The sequence below is a fragment of the Rutidosis leptorrhynchoides genome, chromosome 11 (genome assembly GCF_046630445.1).
Source record: "Rutidosis leptorrhynchoides isolate AG116_Rl617_1_P2 chromosome 11, CSIRO_AGI_Rlap_v1, whole genome shotgun sequence".
Taxonomy (NCBI): Eukaryota; Viridiplantae; Streptophyta; class Magnoliopsida; order Asterales; family Asteraceae; genus Rutidosis; species Rutidosis leptorrhynchoides.
The window spans coordinates 131,797,072-131,815,641 of NC_092343.1; the positions used below are offsets into that span (position 1 = coordinate 131,797,072).

General features: G+C 34.3%; 1 long non-coding RNA gene across 1 annotated transcript; it reads left to right on the plus strand.

Annotated features, from left to right (window-relative positions):
- The first annotated feature begins 15,273 nt into the window (after positions 1–15,273).
- LOC139877826 (uncharacterized) lies at positions 15,274–18,139 on the plus strand. The gene is made up of 6 exons (XR_011768797.1): positions 15,274–15,384; positions 15,934–15,993; positions 16,311–16,486; positions 17,071–17,130; positions 17,481–17,608; positions 17,684–18,139. It is a non-coding gene; the product is annotated as an uncharacterized lncRNA (long non-coding RNA).
- The last annotated feature ends 431 nt before the right edge of the window (positions 18,140–18,570 follow it).

Below are 18,570 nucleotides of genomic sequence, written 5' to 3' on the forward strand. Positions count from 1 at the left end.
GAGAATTATGGGGCTCTCAAAGACGTGTACTTTGCTCGGAAGAGATTGTCGAGCGGCCAACGCTTCGGGTACGTCCGATTCGATGGCATTTCCGACATCGATTCCTTCACGAAAGTTTTAAACAACGTACATGTCAACGGGAGTTGGATTCATGCCTATAAAGCTTTAGAGAGAAATGTGACCAAACGAGTACTGAATAATGGTCGTATTTCTAACCTGAATGCTGATGTTTATGGTCGTGCTCCCAATATAAATGTCGATGATTATGATGAATTTCCACATGCTCCTTGGAGTCGTGCTTCGTCAAACCCGTCAAATCCAATTAGCCGGGAAGGTAAATCCTTCGCAGATTTTGTTGTTGGGTCTAACCAACAACCCAATGTGTCTCAGCATAATAATTCAAATCGTATCGAGATAAAAGTCGGAGGTAAATGGATCGATTTTGATCTTCCGGAATCGGTGAGCAATCATAATCTTGTTTTTAGTTTTAACAAGGATCAGATTTCGTGGTCTCTAATCGAAGTTAATAAGTTCCGATTCGAAGATGCTGATAGTGGGATTCAATCGAAGCAGGCCAAGGGTTATAATTTGGGTGATAATAAATCGTCAGATACGGATTCAGTTTCGTCACGTGAGCTTAATGTAACGGCAGAGGGGGATGTGCATTGTGAAGAAGTTAAGATGGAAGTTCACGGTGATAATCTTACTGTGAATGTCGATGTTATCGTTGATGATGAGGTCGAAGAGGGAGAGATCACGACGGTTGATTTTGGTGATGACGTAGTTCCGCCACAATCCGACGACCCTCTCGCCTCGACATCCGCACCGGATTTCAAATTAGGCGGCGACTCACTGCCCAAAAATTTACAGTCGCCGATGTCTTCTGATGCAATTTCCAATGTTGATGGTGTTGTGTTCGAGGAAAGCAGGGGAACGCGTGAAATGTCCCGTTCTTATTGATTAAAAACGTTCCATATTAATTGATTTCGTTGCGAGGTTTTGACCTCTATATGAGACGTTTTTCAAAGACTGCATTCATTTTTAAAACAAACCATAACCTTTATTTCATAGATAAAGGTTTTAAAAAGCTTTACGTAGATTATCAAATAATGATAATCTAAAATATCCTGTTTACACATGACCATTACATAATGGTTTACAATACAAATATGTTACAACAAAATAAGTTTCTTGAATGCAGTTTTTACATAATATCATACAAGCATGGACTCCAAATCTTCTCCTTATTTAAGTATGCGATAGCAGAAGCTCTTAATAATCACCTGAGAATAAACATGCTTAAAACGTCAACAAAAATGTTGGTGAGTTATAGGTTTAACCTATATATATCAAATCATAATAATAGACTACAAGATTTCATATTTCAATACACATCCCATACATAGAGATAAAAATCATTCATATGGTGAACACCTGGTAACCGACATTAACAAGATGCATATATAAGAATATCCCCATCATTCCGGGACACCCTTCGGATATGATATAAATTTCGAAGTACTAAAGCATCCGGTACTTTGGATGGGGTTTGTTAGGCCCAATAGATCAATCTTTAGGATTCGCGTCAATTAGGGTGTCTGTTCCCTAATTCTTAGATTACCAGACTTAATAAAAAGGGGCATATTCGATTTCGATAATTCAACCATAGAATGTAGTTTCACGTACTTGTGTCTATTTTGTAAATCATTTATAAAACCTGCATGTATTCTCATCCCAAAAATATTAGATTTTAAAAGTGGGACTATAACTCACTTTCACAGATTTTTACTTCGTCGGGAAGTAAGACTTGGCCACTGGTTGATTCACGAACCTATAACAATATATACATATATATCAAAGTATGTTCAAAATATATTTACAACACTTTTAATATATTTTGATGTTTTAAGTTTATTAAATCAGCTGTCCTCGTTAGTAACCTACAACTAGTTGTCCACAGTTAGATGTATAGAAATAAATCGATAAATATTATCTTGAATCAATCCACGACCCAGTGTATACGTATCTCAGTATTGATCACAACTCAAACTATATATATTTTGGAATCAACCTCAACCCTGTATAGCTAACTCCAACATTCACATATAGAGTGTCTATGGTTGTTCCGAAATATATATAGATGTGTCGACATGATAGGTAGAAACATTGTATATGTGTCTATGGTATCTCAAGATTACATAATATACAATACAAGTTAATTAAGTTATGGTTGGAATAGATTTGTTACCAATTTTCACGTAGCTAAAATGAGAAAAATTATCCAATCTTGTTTTACCCATAACTTCTTCATTTTAAATCCGTTTTGAGTGAATAAAATTGCTATGGTTTCATATTGAACTCTATTTTATGAATATAAACAGAAAAAGTATAGGTTTGTAGTCGGAAAAATAAGTTACAAGTCGTTTTTGTAAAGGTAGTCATTTCAGTCGAAAGAACGACGTCAAGATGACCATTTTAGAAAACATACTTCCACTTTGAGTTTAACCATAATTTTTGGATATAGTTTCATGTTCATAATAAAAATCATTTTCTCAGAAAAAAACTTTTAAATCAAAGTTTATCATAGTTTTTAATTAACTAACCCAAAACAGCCCGCGGTGTTACTACGACGGCGTAAATCCGGTTTTACGGTATTTTTCGTGTTTCCAGGTTTTAAATCATTAAGTTAGCATATCATATAGATATAAAACATGTGTTTAGTTGATTTTAAAAGTCAAGTTAGAAGGATTAACTTTTGTTTGCGAACAAGTTTAGAATTAACTAAACTATGTTCTAGTGATTACAAGTTTAAACCTTCGAATAAGATAGCTTTATATGTATGAATCGAATGATGTTATGAACATCATTACTACCTTAAGTTCCTTGGATAAACCTACTTGAAAAGAGAAAAATGAATCTAGCTTCAACGGATCCTTGGATGGCTCGAAGTTCTTGAAGCAGAATCATGACACGAAAACAAGTTCAAGTAAGATCATCACTTGAAATAAGATTGTTATAGTTATAGAAATTGAACCAAAGTTTGAATATGATTATTATCTTGTATTAGAATGATAACCTACTGTAATAAACAAAGATTTCTTGAGGTTGGATGATCACCTTACAAGATTGGAAGTGAGCTAGCAAACTTGAAAGTATTCTTGATTTTATGTAACTAGAACTTGTAGAATATATGAAGAACACTTAGAACTTGAAGATAGAACTTGAGAGAGATCAATTAGATGAAGAAAATTGAAGAATGAAAGTGTTTGTAGGTGTTTTTGGTCGTTGGTGTATGGATTAGATATAAAGGATATGTAATTTTGTTTTCATGTAAATAAGTCATGAATGATTACTCATATTTTTGTAATTTTATGAGATATTTCATGCTAGTTGCCAAATGATGGTTCCCACATGTGTTAGGTGACTCACATGGGCTGCTAAGAGCTGATCATTGGAGTGTATATACCAATAGTACATACATCTAAAAGCTGTGTATTGTACGAGTACGAATACGGGTGCATACGAGTAGAATTGTTGATGAAACTGAACGAGGATGTACTTGTAAGCATTTTTGTTAAGTAGAAGTATTTTGATAAGTGTATTGAAGTCTTTCAAAAGTGTATAAATACATATTAAAACACTACATGTATATACATTTTAACTGAGTCGTTAAGTCATCGTTAGTCGTTACATGTAAGTGTTGTTTTGAAACCTTTAGGTTAACGAATCTTCTGGAAATAGATGCGGGTATTTCTTCTTCATCTGATCTTCACGCTCCCAGGTGAACTCGGGTCCTCTACGAGCATTTCATCGAACCTTAACAATTGGTATCTTGTTTTGCTTAAGTCTTTTAACCTCACGATCCATTATTTCAACGGGTTCTTCGATAAATTGAAGTTTTTCGTTGATTTGAATTTCATCTAACGGAATAGTGAGATCTTCTTTAGCAAAACATTTCTTCAAATTCGAGACATGGAAAGTGTTATGTACAGCCGCGAGTTGTTTAGGTAACTCAAGTCGGTAAGCTACTGGTCCGACACGATCAATAATCTTGAATGGTCCAATATACCTTGTATTTAATTTCCCTCGTTTACCAAATCGAACAACGCCTTTTCAAGGTGCAACTTTAATCATGACCATCTCTCCAATTTCAAATTCTATATCTTTTCTTTTAATGTCAGCGTAGCTCTTTTGTCGACTTTGGGCGGTTTTCAACCGTTGTTGAATTTGGATGATCTTCTCGGTAGTTTCTTGTATAATCTCTGGACCCGTAATCTGTCTATCCCCCACTTCACTCCAACAAATCGGAGACCTACACTTTCTACCATAAAGTGCTTCAAACGGCGCCATCTCAATGCTTGAATGGTAGCTGTTGTTGTAGGAAAATTCTGCTAACGGTAGATGTCGATCCCAACTGTTTCCGAAATCAATAACACATGCTCGTAGCATGTCTTCAAGCGTTTGTATCGTCCTTTCGCTCTGCCCATCAGTTTGTGGATGATAGGCAGTACTCATGTCTAGACGAGTTCCTAATGCTTGCTGTAATGTCTGCCAGAATCTTGAAATAAATCTGTCATCCCTATCAGAGATAATAGAGATTGGTATTCCATGTCTGGAGATGACTTCCTTCAAATACAGTCGTGCTAACTTCTCCATCTTGTCATCTTCTCTTATTGGCAGAAAGTGTGCTGATTTGGTGAGACGATCAACTATTACCCAAATAGTATCAAAACCACTTGCAGTCCTTGGCAATTTAGTGATGAAATCCATGGTAATGTTTTCCCATTTCCATTCCGGGATTTCGGGTTGTTGAAGTAGACCTGATGGTTTCTAATGCTCAGCTTTGACCTTAGAACACGTCAAACATTCTCCTACGTATTTAGCAACATCAGCTTTCATACCCGGCCACCAAAAATGTTTCTTGAGATCCTTGTACATCTTCCCCGTTCCAGGATGTATTGAGTATCTGGTTTTATGAGCTTCTCTAAGTACCATTTCTCTCATATCCCCAAATTTTGGAACCCAAATCCTTTCAGCCCTATACCGGGTTCCGTCTTCCCGAATATTAAGATGCTTCTCCGATCCTTTGGGTATTTCATCCTTTAAATTTCCCTTTTTTAAAACTCCTTGTTGCGCCTCCTTTATTTGAGTAGTAAGGTTATTATGAATCATTATATTCATAGATTTTACTCGAATGGGTTCTCTGTCCTTCCTGCTCAAGGCATCGGCTACCACATTTCCCTTCCCCGGGTGGTAACGAATCTCAAAGTCGCAATCATTCAATAATTCAATCCACCTACACTGCCTCATATTCAGTTGTTTCTGATTAAATATGTGTTGAAGACTTTTGTGGTCGGTATATATAATACTTTTGATCCCATATAAGTAGTGCCTCCAAGTCTTTAATGCAAAAACAACCGCGCCTAATTCCAAATCATGCGTCGTATAATTTTGTTCGTGAATCTTAAATTGTCTAGACGCATAAGCAATCACCTTCGTTCGTTGCATTAATACACAACCGAGACCTTGCTTTGATGCGTCACAATAAATCACAAAATCATCATTCCCTTCAGGCAATGACAATATAGGTGCCGTAGTTAGCTTTTTCTTCAATAACTGAAACGCTTTCTCTTATTCATCATTCCATTCAAATTTCTTCCCTTTATGCGTTAATGCAGTCAAGGGTTTTGCTATTCTGGAAAAGTCTTGGATGAACCTTCTGTAGTAACCAGCTAGTCCTAAAAACTGGCGTATGTGTTTCGGAGTTTTCGGGGTTTCCCACTTTTCAACAGTTTCTATCTTTGCCGGATCCACCTTAATACCTTCTTTGTTCACTATGTGATCGAGGAATTGAACTTCTTCCAACCAAAATGCACACTTTGAAAACTTAGCGTACAATTCTTCCTTCCTCAATACTTCTAACACCTTTCTCAAATGTTCACCGTGTTCTTGGTCATTCTTTGAGTAAATAAGTATGTCATCAATAAAAAAAATGACAAACTTGTCAAGGTATGGTCCACACACTCGGTTCATAAGGTCCATGAACACAGCTGGTGCATTAGTTAAATCAAACGGCATGACCATAAACTCGTAATGACCGTAACGTGTTCTGAAAGCAGTCTTTGGAATATCATCTTCTTTCACCCGCATTTGATGATACCCGGAACGTAAGTCAATCTTTGAATAAACAGACGAGCCTTGTAGTTGATCAAATAAGTCGTCGATTCTTGGTAGTGGGTAGCGGTTCTTGATGGTAAGTTTGTTCAACTCTCGGTAGTCGATACACAACCTGAATGTACCATCTTTCTTCTTGACAAACAAAACAGGAGCTCCCCACAGTGATGTGCTTGGTCGAATGAAACCACGCTCTAAAAGTTCTTGTAATTGGCTTTGCAGTTCTTTCATCTCGCTGGGTGCGAGTCTGTAAGGAGCACGAGCTATTGGTGCAGCTCCTGGTACAAGATCTATTTGAAATTCAACGGATCGATGTGGTGGTAATCCCGGTAATTCTTTCGAAAATACATCGGGAAATTCTTTTGCAATGGGAACATCATTGATGCTCTTTTCTTCAGTTTGTACTTTCTCGACGTGTGCTAGAACAGCATAGCAACCTTTTCTTATTAGTTTTTGTGCCTTCAAATTACTAATAAGATGTAGCTTCGTGTTGCCCTTTTCTCCGTACACCATTAAGGGTTTTCCTTTTTCTCGTATAATGCGAATTGCATTTTTGTAACAAATGATCTCTGCTTTCACTTCTTTCAACCAGTCCATACCGATTATCACATCAAAACTCCCTAACTCTACTGGTATCAAATCAATCTTAAATGTTTCGCTAACCAGTTTAATTTCTCGATTCCGACATATATTATCTGCTGAAATTAATTTACTATTTGCTAATTCGAGTAAAAATTTACTATCCAAAGGCGTCAATGGACAACTTAATTTAGCACAAAAATCTCTACTCATATAGCTTCTATCCGCACCCGAATCAAATAAAACGTAAGCAGATTTATTGTCAATAAGAAACGTACCCGTAACAAGCTCCGGGTCTTCCTGTGCCTCTGCCGCATTAATATTGAAAACTCTTCCGCGGCCTTGTCCATTCGTGTTCTCCTGGTTCGGGCAATTTCTAATAATGTGCCCCGGTTTTCCACATTTATAACAAACTACATTGGCATAACTTGCTCCGATACTACTTGCTCCGCCATTACTCATTCCGACACCATTTATTCCTTTTGTTCTATTAACCCCTGGTCCGTAGACCTCACACTTCTCCGCGCTATGACCATTTCTTTTACACTTGTTGCAAAATTTGGTGCAGAACCCCGAGTGATACTTTTCACATCTTTGGCATAGCTGCTTCTGATTGTTGTTATTGTTGCGGTTATTATTGTTGTTGGGATGATTGTTGTAGTTGCTGTTGTTGTTGTTGTTGTTGTTGTTGTTGTTGTTGGGCCATTTGTTGTAGTTGCGATTGATGTTGCGATTGTTGGGATAATTGTTGCGATTATTGTTGTAATTGTTGTTGTTGTTGTATTGGTGATTCTTATCACCGTTTTCCTCCCACTTTCTTTTGACTTGCTTCACATTGGCCTCTTCAGCAGTCTGTTCTTTAATTCTTTCTTCAATCTGGTTCACTAGTTTGTGAGCCATTCTACATGCCTGTTGTATGGAGGCGGGCTAGTGTGAACTTATATCTTCTTGGATTCTTTCCGGTAATCCTTTCACAAATGCGTCGATCTTCTCTTCCTCATCTTCGAATGCTCCCGGACACAATAGGCACAATTCTGTGAATCGTCTTTCGTACGTGGTAATATCAAATCCTTGGGTTCATAACCCTCTAAGTTCTGTCTTGAGCTTATTGACCTCGGTTCTAGGACGGTACTTCTCGTTCATCAAGTGCTTGAATGCTGACCACGGTAGTGCGTACGCATCGTCTTGTCCCACTTGCTCTAGATAGGTATTCCACCATGTTAACGCAGAACCTGTGAAGGTATGCGTAGCGTACTTCACTTTATCCTCTTCAGTACACTTACTTATGGCAAACACCGATTCGACCTTCTCGGTCCACCATTTCAATCCGATCGGTCCTTCGGTTCCATCAAATTCCAAAGGTTTGCAGGCAGTGAATTCTTTGTAGGTGCATCCTACACGATTTCCTGTACTGCTAGATCCAAGATTATTGTTGGTATGTAGCGCAGCCTGTACTGCGGCTATGTTTGAAGCTAGAAAAGTACGGAATTCCTCTTCATTCATATTCACGGTGTGTCGAGTAGTCGGTGCCATTTCCTTCAAAATGGTCAAATGGAACAAGTTAATCATACAGAATATTAAGAGTAGTTAATAGTATTTCGTAGCATAATATGAACTCATTTATAAAAGATTTTTCTTCATATTAGCGTTTTATAAGTGTAATTTCGGGTAGTACCTACCCGTTAAGTTCATACTTAGTAGCTAATATACAATTCAACTACTACAATTCTATATGAAAAACTGATTATAATAATATTTCGCGTTCAAACTTTTACACAATATTTTACAAACTTACAATACCGCTTATTTTACATATAGCATGAAATATAGCACACAATAAATTTGATACAAGATGGTTGTGAAGATAATTCTAGCTAGTACACAAGTCGTTCAGCAAAGGCAATAAAGACACGTAATTCATACTTCCAGAAACAAGTCATGCATTCTGGTTTTACTAGGATTACTTCCCATCCTTGGTCTTGTGGAACATAACCGTTATGGCCATTGATAAGACAGCGTGTTGTAACGTCGTCAAAGGGACGAGGGTTACGTAATGTCCAACAGTCCCGTAACAATCTAAAAACCTCATTTCTTACCCCAATTACCGACTCCGTCACTTGTGAAAACGTTTTGTTTAATAGTTGTAGCCCGATGTTCTTGTTCTCACTTTGGTGAGAAGCGAACATTACTAATCCGTAAGCATAACATGCTTCTTTATGTTGCATGTTAGCCGCTTTTTCTAAATCACGAAGTCCAATATTCGGATATATTGAGTCAAAATAATTTATTAACCCATTGCGTAAAATAGCATTTGTGTTCCCCGCAATATATGCGTCAAAGTAAACACATCGTAACTTATGGATTTCCCAATGTGATATCCCCCATCTTTCGAACGAAAGCCTTTTATAAACCAAGGCATTCTTGGAACGTTCTTCGAATATCTTACAAACTGATCTCGCCTTAAATAGTTGTGCCGAAGAATTCTGACCGACTCTAGACAAGATTTCATCAATCATGTCTCCGGGTAGGTCTCTTAAAATATTGGGTTGTCTATCCATTTTGTGTTTTTATACTGTAAAATAGACAAGAGTTAGATTCATAAAAAAAAAATACTTATTAATACAAGCAATTTTTACATATATCATAAAGCATAAGCACACTATATTACATATATTACACCACACGAATACAACTATCTTATTCCGACTCGCTTGTTTCTTCTTCTTCGGTTTTGGTTCGTTTTGCCAAGTTTCTAGGGATATATGATGTTCCCCTAATACGAGCCATCGTTTTTCACATTGGTTTAGAAAAACCTGGTGGTTTAGAGGTTCCCGGGTCATTGTTACAACTTAAGGACTTCGGGGGTTGACGATACATATAAAGTTCATCGGGGTTGGAATTAGATTTCTCTATTTTTATGCCCTTTCCCTTATTATTTTCTTTTGCCTTTTTAAATTCAGTTGGGGTAATTTCTATAACATCATCAGAATTCTCGTCGAAATCCGATTCATCGGAGAATTGGTAATCCTCCCAATATTTTGCTTCCTTGGCGGAAACACCATTGACCATAATTAACCTTGGCGGAAACATCATCAATCATGTCCCGTTCTTATTGATTAAAAACGTTCCATATTAATTGATTTCGTTGCGAGGTTTTGACCTCTATATGAGACGTTTTTCAAAGACTGCATTCATTTTTAAAACAAACCATAACCTTTATTTCATAGATAAAGGTTTTAAAAAGCTTTACGTAGAAAATATCAAATAATGATAATCTAAAATATCCTGTTTACACACGACCATTACATAATGGTTTACAATACAAATATGTTGCAACAAAATAAGTTTATTGAATGCAGTTTTTACACAATATCATACAAGCATGGACTCCAAATCTCGTCCTTATTTAAGTATGCGACAGCGGAAGCTCTTAATAATCACCTGAGAATAAACATGCTTAAAACGTCAACAAAAATGTTGGTGAGTTATAGGTTTAACCTATATATATCAAATCATAATAATAGACCACAAGATTTCATATTTCAATACACATCCCATACATAGAGATAAAAATCATTCATATGGTGAACACCTGGTAACCGACATTAACAAGATGCATATATAAGAATATCTCCATCATTCCGGGACACCCTTCGGATATGATATAAATTTCGAAGTACTAAAGCATCCGGTACTTTGGATGGGGTTTGTTAGGCCCAATAGATCTATCTTTAGGATTCGCGTCAATTAGGGTGCCTGTTCCCTAATTCTTAGATTACCAGACTTAATAAAAAGGGGCATATTCGATTTCGATAATTCAACCATAGAATGTAGTTTCACGTACTTGTGTCTATTTTGTAAATCATTTATAAAACCTGCATGTATTCTCATCCCAAAAATATTAGATTTTAAAAGTGGGACTATAACTCACTTTCACAGATTTTTACTTCGTCGGGAAGTAAGACTTGGCCACTGGTTGATTCACGAACCTATAACAATATATACATATATATCAAAGTATGTTCAAAATATATTTACAACACTTTTAATATATTTTGATGTTTTAAGTTTATTAAGTCAGCTGTCCTCATTAGTAACCTACAACTAGTTGTCCACAGTTAGATGTACAGAAATAAATCGATAAATATTATCTTGAATCAATCCACGACCCAGTGTATACGTATCTCAGTATTGATCACAACTCAAACTATATATATTTTGGAATCAACCTCAACCCTGTATAGCTAACTCCAACATTCACATATAGAGTGTCTATGGTTGTTCCGAAATATATATAGATGTGTCGACATGATAGGTCGAAACATTGTATATGTGTCTATGGTATCTCAAGATTACATAATATACAATACAAGTTGATTAAGTTATGGTTGGAATAGATTTGTTACCAATTTTCACGTAGCTAAAATGAGAAAAATTATCCAATCTTGTTTTACCCATAACTTCTTCATTTTAAATCCGTTTTGAGTGAATAAAATTGCTATGGTTTCATATTGAACTCTATTTTATGAATATAAACAGAAAAAGTATAGGTTTATAGTCGTAAAAATAAGTTACAAGTTGTTTTTGTAAAGGTAGTCATTTCAGTCGAAAGAACGACGTCTAGATGACCATTTTAGAAAACATACTTCCACTTTGAGTTTAACCATAATTTTTGGATATAGTTTCATGTTCATAATAAAAATCATTTTCTCAGAATAACAACTTTTAAATCAAAGTTTATCATAGTTTTTAATTAACTAACCCAAAACAGCCCGCGGTGTTACTACGACGGCGTAAATCCGGTTTTACGGTGTTTTTCGTGTTTTCAGGTTTTAAATCATTAAGTTAGCATATCATATAGATATAGAACATGTGTTTAGTTGATTTTAAAAGTCAAGTTAGAAGGATTAACTTTTGTTTGCGAACAAGTTTAGAATTAACTAAACTATGTTCTAGTGATTACAAGTTTAAACCTTCGAATAAGATAGCTTTATATGTATGAATCGAATGATGTTATGAACATCATTACTACCTTAATTTCCTTGGATAAACCTACTGGAAAAGAGAAAAATGGATCTAGCTTCAACGGATCCTCGGATGGCTCGAAGTTCTTGAAGCAGAATCATGACACGAAAACAAGTTCAAGTAAGATCATCACTTGAAATAAGATTGTTATAGTTATAGAAATTGAACCAAAGTTTGAATATGATTATTACCTTGTATTAGAATGATAACCTACTGTAAGAAACAAAGATTTCTTGAGGTTGGATGATCACCTTACAAGATTGGAAATGAGCTAGCAAACTTGAAAGTATTCTTGATTTTATGTAACTAGAACTTGTAGAATATATGAAGAACACTTAGAACTTGAAGATAGAACTTGAGAGAGATCAATTAGATGAAGAAAATTGAAGAATGAAAGTGTTTGTAGGTGTTTTTGGTCGTTGGTGTATGGATTAGATATAAAGGATATGTAATTTTGTTTTCATGTAAATAAGTCATGAATGATTACTCATATTTTTGTAATTTTATGAGATATTTCATGCTAGTTGCCAAATGATGGTTCCCACATGTATTAGGTGACTCACATGGGCTACTAAGAGCTGATCATTGGAGTGTATATACCAATAGTACATACATCTAAAAGCTGTGTATTGTACGAGTACGAATACGGGTGCATACGAGTAGAATTGTTGATGAAACTGAACGAGGATGTAATTGTAAGCATTTTTGTTAAGTAGAAGTATTTTGATAAGTGTATTGAAGTCTTTCAAAAGTGTATAAATACATATTAAAACACTACATGTATATACATTTTAACTGAGTCGTTAAGTCATCGTTAGTCGTTACATGTAAGTGTTGTTTTGAAACCTTTAGGTTAACGATCTTGTTAAATGTTGTTAATCCAATGTTTATAATATCAAATGAGATTTTAAATTATTATATTATCATGATATTATCATGTATGAATATCTCTTAATATGATATATATACATTAAATGTTTTTACAACGATAATCGTTACATATATGTCTCGTTTAAAAATCATTAAGTTAGTAGTCTTGTTTTTACATATGTAGTTCATTGTTAATATACTTAATGATATGTTTACTTATCATAGTATCATGTTAACTATATATATATCCATATATATGTCATCATATAGTTTTTACAAGTTTTAACGTTCGTGAATCACCGGTCAACTTGGGTGGTCAATTGTCTATATGAAACATATTTCAATTAATCAAGTCTTAACAAGTTTGATTGCTTAACATGTTGGAAACATTTAATCATGTAAATATCAATCTCAATTAATATATATAAACATGGAAAAGTTCGGTTCACTACAACGCGTGTGCCTGTTTATCCGATTCCCCATTCGTGCAGTTCCCAAAATCAACATCAAACTGGGCCAGTTCCTCATACTGGGCCAGTTCCTCATGTTGGGCCAGACTCTTCAAGTGAATTTGCTATGGATAATCAGGACATAAACGGGCTGGGCCTAGGCTTAGATGAACTTGACGTGGGTGACCCTAGCCCAATAGGAAATGTTCATGCCGAGTTGCAGGACGTACCCCTCTGTCCTGCTTTTACCGCGGTAGCTCGGTTTCGTGTTAAAAGGAAAAAAGCTCCTCCTTTGAACAAAAGTCATTTTATTAAACATGTGTGGGGTAGGAATAATATGAAGCGTAACCGACGTCGAGATAATTTTTGGTGGCACGATAGATATTTTATCGAGAATGTGATGAATGACTCGGAAGAGGATATTGGTTGTTGTTCGTGTTGCTCTTCTTGCGCGTCATCGGACTCGGAAGCATAGTTTTTTAGTTGTCGTGTCGTGTCCTCGTGATTGTGTATCTTCTTTAGTTTCGTGCCTTTGTGTGTGCGTGCGTCCTTTTTATGCGGTTGTGTGTTGGATCGTGTAATTGTCTAGCTCCTTGCTAGTCTTTTTTCGTGTACTGTTTTATTCTTAATAATAAAATATGCTTGCCTTTTAAAAAAAAAAAAAATCTTTTCCTATCTATTATAATATCTTACATCTTATTTTCATTTAATTAATTAATAATATAACATTATTTTGTTATTCTCTAAGTTAGTTTAGTTAATATCCATAGATATATATTATTGTTTGTAATGAATATTAATATTTAAGGCAAAATTTAGTCAATATTCATCGAGAATGTTATTATTCTTATGAAAAATGTTTTAGGAAAATCTTTCAATATTCATCAGGGATGTTATAAATACTAATGAATAATTTTATCATTCTTATGTAGTATGTTTTTTTGAAAAAAACATTCTATATTCATCAGGAAATTATCATTTTTTCACGAATATAATGTTATCATTCTTTAAAAAGATGTCAACTATCTAGAAAATCTTTCAATATTCAAATGTTACCATTCTGTATCAAAAATTTTATTGACGTAAAGATTGGTGAGTATATAGACATAAAGATGATCCAAAAAATTTGATGACTTAACGATTTCCTGGGTATTTCGTGACGGACCTCGGGATGACCTTCAATCATCAGTTTCTTGATGTGTATCCATATATAGTAAGATTTAATGGTATTTCTAAGAATAATGGAACTAACTGGGTTTATGCATAAAGGAAATATAGGCAATACGTTCAGAAAGAGAAATGGGTTTAAAAGAATGAAGGTTAAAGAGAAATGGGTTTTAGAGAATGGAGATCACCAAGGTTCTTGTAAAGATAAGAAAAATGGGTTCTTCATCGTGTAAGTTGTTGAAATAAGAAATGTAGTTATTTTTACAACAAGATTTTGGGATTACTTTGAATGAAACTCGGGTGATGTTCTTGAAAGCCTATGTTGAGTTTAAAGATAACAAATTTCTCGATTGTGTAAGTTGTTTGAGAGAGAAATGTGGTGTATGTATATATAATCCAATGTTAATCGTGTGCTTAGTTCTCATGTTTATGGTGTGCTTGGTTCCCATGTTTATGGTGTGCTTGGTTGGTGAGGAGTAATGTTAATAGAAATGGCAAAGTACTGGTAATACGGATGCAATGACTAGGGATGGTACCCACAGACGTCAAGTACGGAGTTCTTATATTCGCGACCCGGTTATCATATTTTTTCTTTATACTTCGGGCCACGTCTACCCGTCAATGTGTTAATTTTTTTCTTCCGTGCTCATCATCATCAGCTGCCCACGACCAGTAAACCCACGGGTTTAAAAAGAACTAGATATCAACTAATTGTGCCCATGGATACCTATGAACAGCAAGTAAACCGACAAATAATCTATATCTATATTTATTTATATATAATAACAAAGTCAAATTTAGCTAATCATCTTTCAAAAATTTAAAATGGAGAATAGAGGACCATTAAATCAACACGCATCTTTCAATAACAACCTTTGATCACATTGATCACTGAACATTTATGTGTTTTAATTGTTTACTTACAAAAATATCGTCAAAAATGTGCCATACGGAACGGAAAAACAATAGCGGTATACGAGTTAAACAAAAACATTCTCTATCTCCATTACCTTCTTACTGACGTTAGGGTTCTTCCAAAAAGTACTAATCGTCAAAATCGATCGTACTCTTCCAACATCTAGCGGTATACGAGATCAACCTTCGAACCAATACATCCATGGTATGTAACTGTATTGATTCTTAATTTGTTTCTATAGTTCGAATGATTATCAATTTTAAAGATTAAAGATTTTTAGGGTTTTTTTTTTTATAATCATTCTATTCTTAATTCATTCCGCAATTCATTTTATACATCCAGTATTATCAATCATACGAGATTTTCAATTCAAATTATTGTCTTTTTATGTTTTTATGTTTTATTATGAATACAAAGTTTACAGGGTTTTTTAACTTACAAATTCATATTACTAAGTCAATGAGAATAAGTAATATGGTGTTCATACAATTTGTGCCTGATGAAGTTTTTAATTCAGTTAGAAATACAATTAGAAACTAATTGAGCTGGTCATTGAATTGGTGATTTTGATTGTTCATGAATCAAATCTCTAATGACTAATTCGTATGAAATATCCACTAATTTTTTGGGGCACAATATACGTTATGTGTGTAAACTAAACACGTGATCAATTTTGACGATTCAGTTGTATACTTAATAGTTAAAACTAAAATACTGATATAGCGTTTTTCTCTTTTGTACTTCATCTTACAGGTTATTAAAGTGCACACAAAGAATATTCACACTACACCCCATGGTAGCTACTGTAAAATGGTAAGTTTCATTATTTATGTTAATGTTCTTATGATATTTGGGTCACTAGCTTATGAATTATGAGATAAAGTCATGATATAAAAAAGAGAAATGATATTGCAGTTTAAAAGTGTATTGATAAATTTTTATATATGTTCTATGATAGTGCAGTTTAGAAGTGTACAATGTGTTTTGTAGTACTTGGTTATGTCACAATAAACAACTTGCTCGATGTGCTTTTCGCATCTCGAACATGATCATTAAAAGAGAGGAGAGACGTAAAGACATGTACAATGTGTTTTATGTTTTAATAGTTACTACTGTTTTTCTGTTTAAAGCCTACTAAGGTGTCTAAGTCGACTGCGAATAGTATCCTTGAATTGCAAAAGGAGCTTGAAGATTCAAAATCAGAATAAGGAGGATCACTGAGAAGATTCTGATAATGATCAAGAAAGCAAAGACACATGAGCAAAAGATAATCTCGCGGTATACGAGAGCATCGTCTACAGCCATGGTATGTAATTCTACTGATTTTTAATTCGTTTCTATAGTTCAAATGCTTATGAATTTATTTAAAGAATTTTAGGGTTTCTTTATAATAATTGGATCTTTTGATTCTGAATTCGTTTCGCAGTTCATTATTTTTTTACAATCAGTATTATGAAACATAAGAGATTTTCGTTTATATATACTCCGTATGTCTAAAATAACCTTCCCATTTTGACTTTTGAAAAAAGGTCTCAACTTTGGCTTTTTGTGTGTGTGTGTGTGTGTGTGTGTGTGTGTGTGTTATAGTTGAGGAAATTCATATGAATGGACTGGATTTTGAACGTCAAATTGGTATAATTTTCATCAAATATTATATAACTCAAACACAAATGGTTATAGTCAAAGTTGAAAAATAAAGACATTTAAAAGTCAAAATGTGACTGTTATTCTGGGACGGAGGGAGTATATATGTTAGTATCAATTGCCATTATGCTTTTTTTACGGAGGGAGTACATTCTAAACTCATATATAGAAATTTAATGGCCAAAATCTCTTTTTTATGACGAGCGCATCTTGAAAAATATATGTGTGTTATGATGATGTTTTCAGGTACAATTTATCTTGGGTGTTGTTGCTTTCAAGCAAACTGGCGTTTAGCTAACTTTTGAGGTTCGTCTATTGCCATTTTGATCCAATTTAAGTATATCATATCAGTAATTATAATTATATAATTATAGTTATGGAGTCTTAATTATCACTTCTGCTATCAGATAAAACCACTCATAGAACCAACAAGACAAATTATGACCATTGAGATAAATATGCTTTGATACAATGTTTTAAATCAAAATATGCTATGTTAGGTATAATTTATGGACACACATATCTGGTATTCTGTTTTTGTGCAAGTTTATAAGGACTTAATGGAATTTTGCATTATCTTGGAGAGGTAAAAATCTCCAAAGTTCTCATTTTTAGTCGATTTAGTACTACTATATAACAACCTTCTATGTTTCTAGGTTCAAACGTTAGTACGATGAGGAGTAGATTTCAAGATTTAGCGCTCATGAATTCACTAATCCCACATCCTCCAAACACCGATAAACATCTAAACAGGATGTCTTTCTTGAAAGAAATGTTCCAAAAGGTACAAATCTTTCTCTTAGTTCACATTTGTGTTTATGTTTTATGTTCATGTTTGAGTGACATTTGTTCTTTATAGGTGTCTGAACGACAAATGAGGAATGGTCTTGTGAAGTTTATCGTTGTTTAGAATGAAATCATTAAGAGCTTTAAGGAAGAGGATATCTTAAGTAATAGGTTAATTATCTTCATTTAATCTTCTCTTCATTTAATCTTCCGTGACGTTGAATTGATGAAGATGCCTCTATCATCCGAGTTACTTTATGGCCTTGTACGTTGGCCGATTTTTTTCTTAGGAAATCGGGTACTTTACATAAATCACTAATCATTCTGTATATAATTCATGTGTCGAAAAGCTAATTTTTCGATTTACAGTTGCATATAACGGTTGCAAAAGACTTTGTGGGTGAAAATGTGAATCTTTGTAAAAGAATCAGAAGAGATGTTTACATAGTTAAAGAGAGTTACGACTCACATTTATACCTCTCATTAAACCGTTGTCTTGAAATTCGTCTTATTTAAGTGTTTGATTCAATTACACGTGCTTTTATAACATTATGAATTATAGTCCACTGTATTTATCTTTTGTTCATTTGCCAATGATTATTCATTTCAATACATTTATGCTTACCTTTCACAATTAGCTTCGAATTCTCTAATTTTAAAACCCGCGAAATCGTGGATTATAAACTAGTAGTTATCGTGGATTATAAACTAGTAGTTATGAATTAATTTGAAAGTATAAAGTACATTGACTTTTAATTAAATATATGTATGCAAGTTAATATATATGTATACGTGCGTGTTTCTCAAATTGGTATCAATTCACGATAAACAAATATAACCTCTAGGGTTAGTTTCGTTATTTAATTTATCTACAGCTTTAGTACATGGTTGCAATTTATATGTTATTTTGCTAAAAAGTTACCAAGATTACAAGCATTTGAATATATTTATTCCCAACTT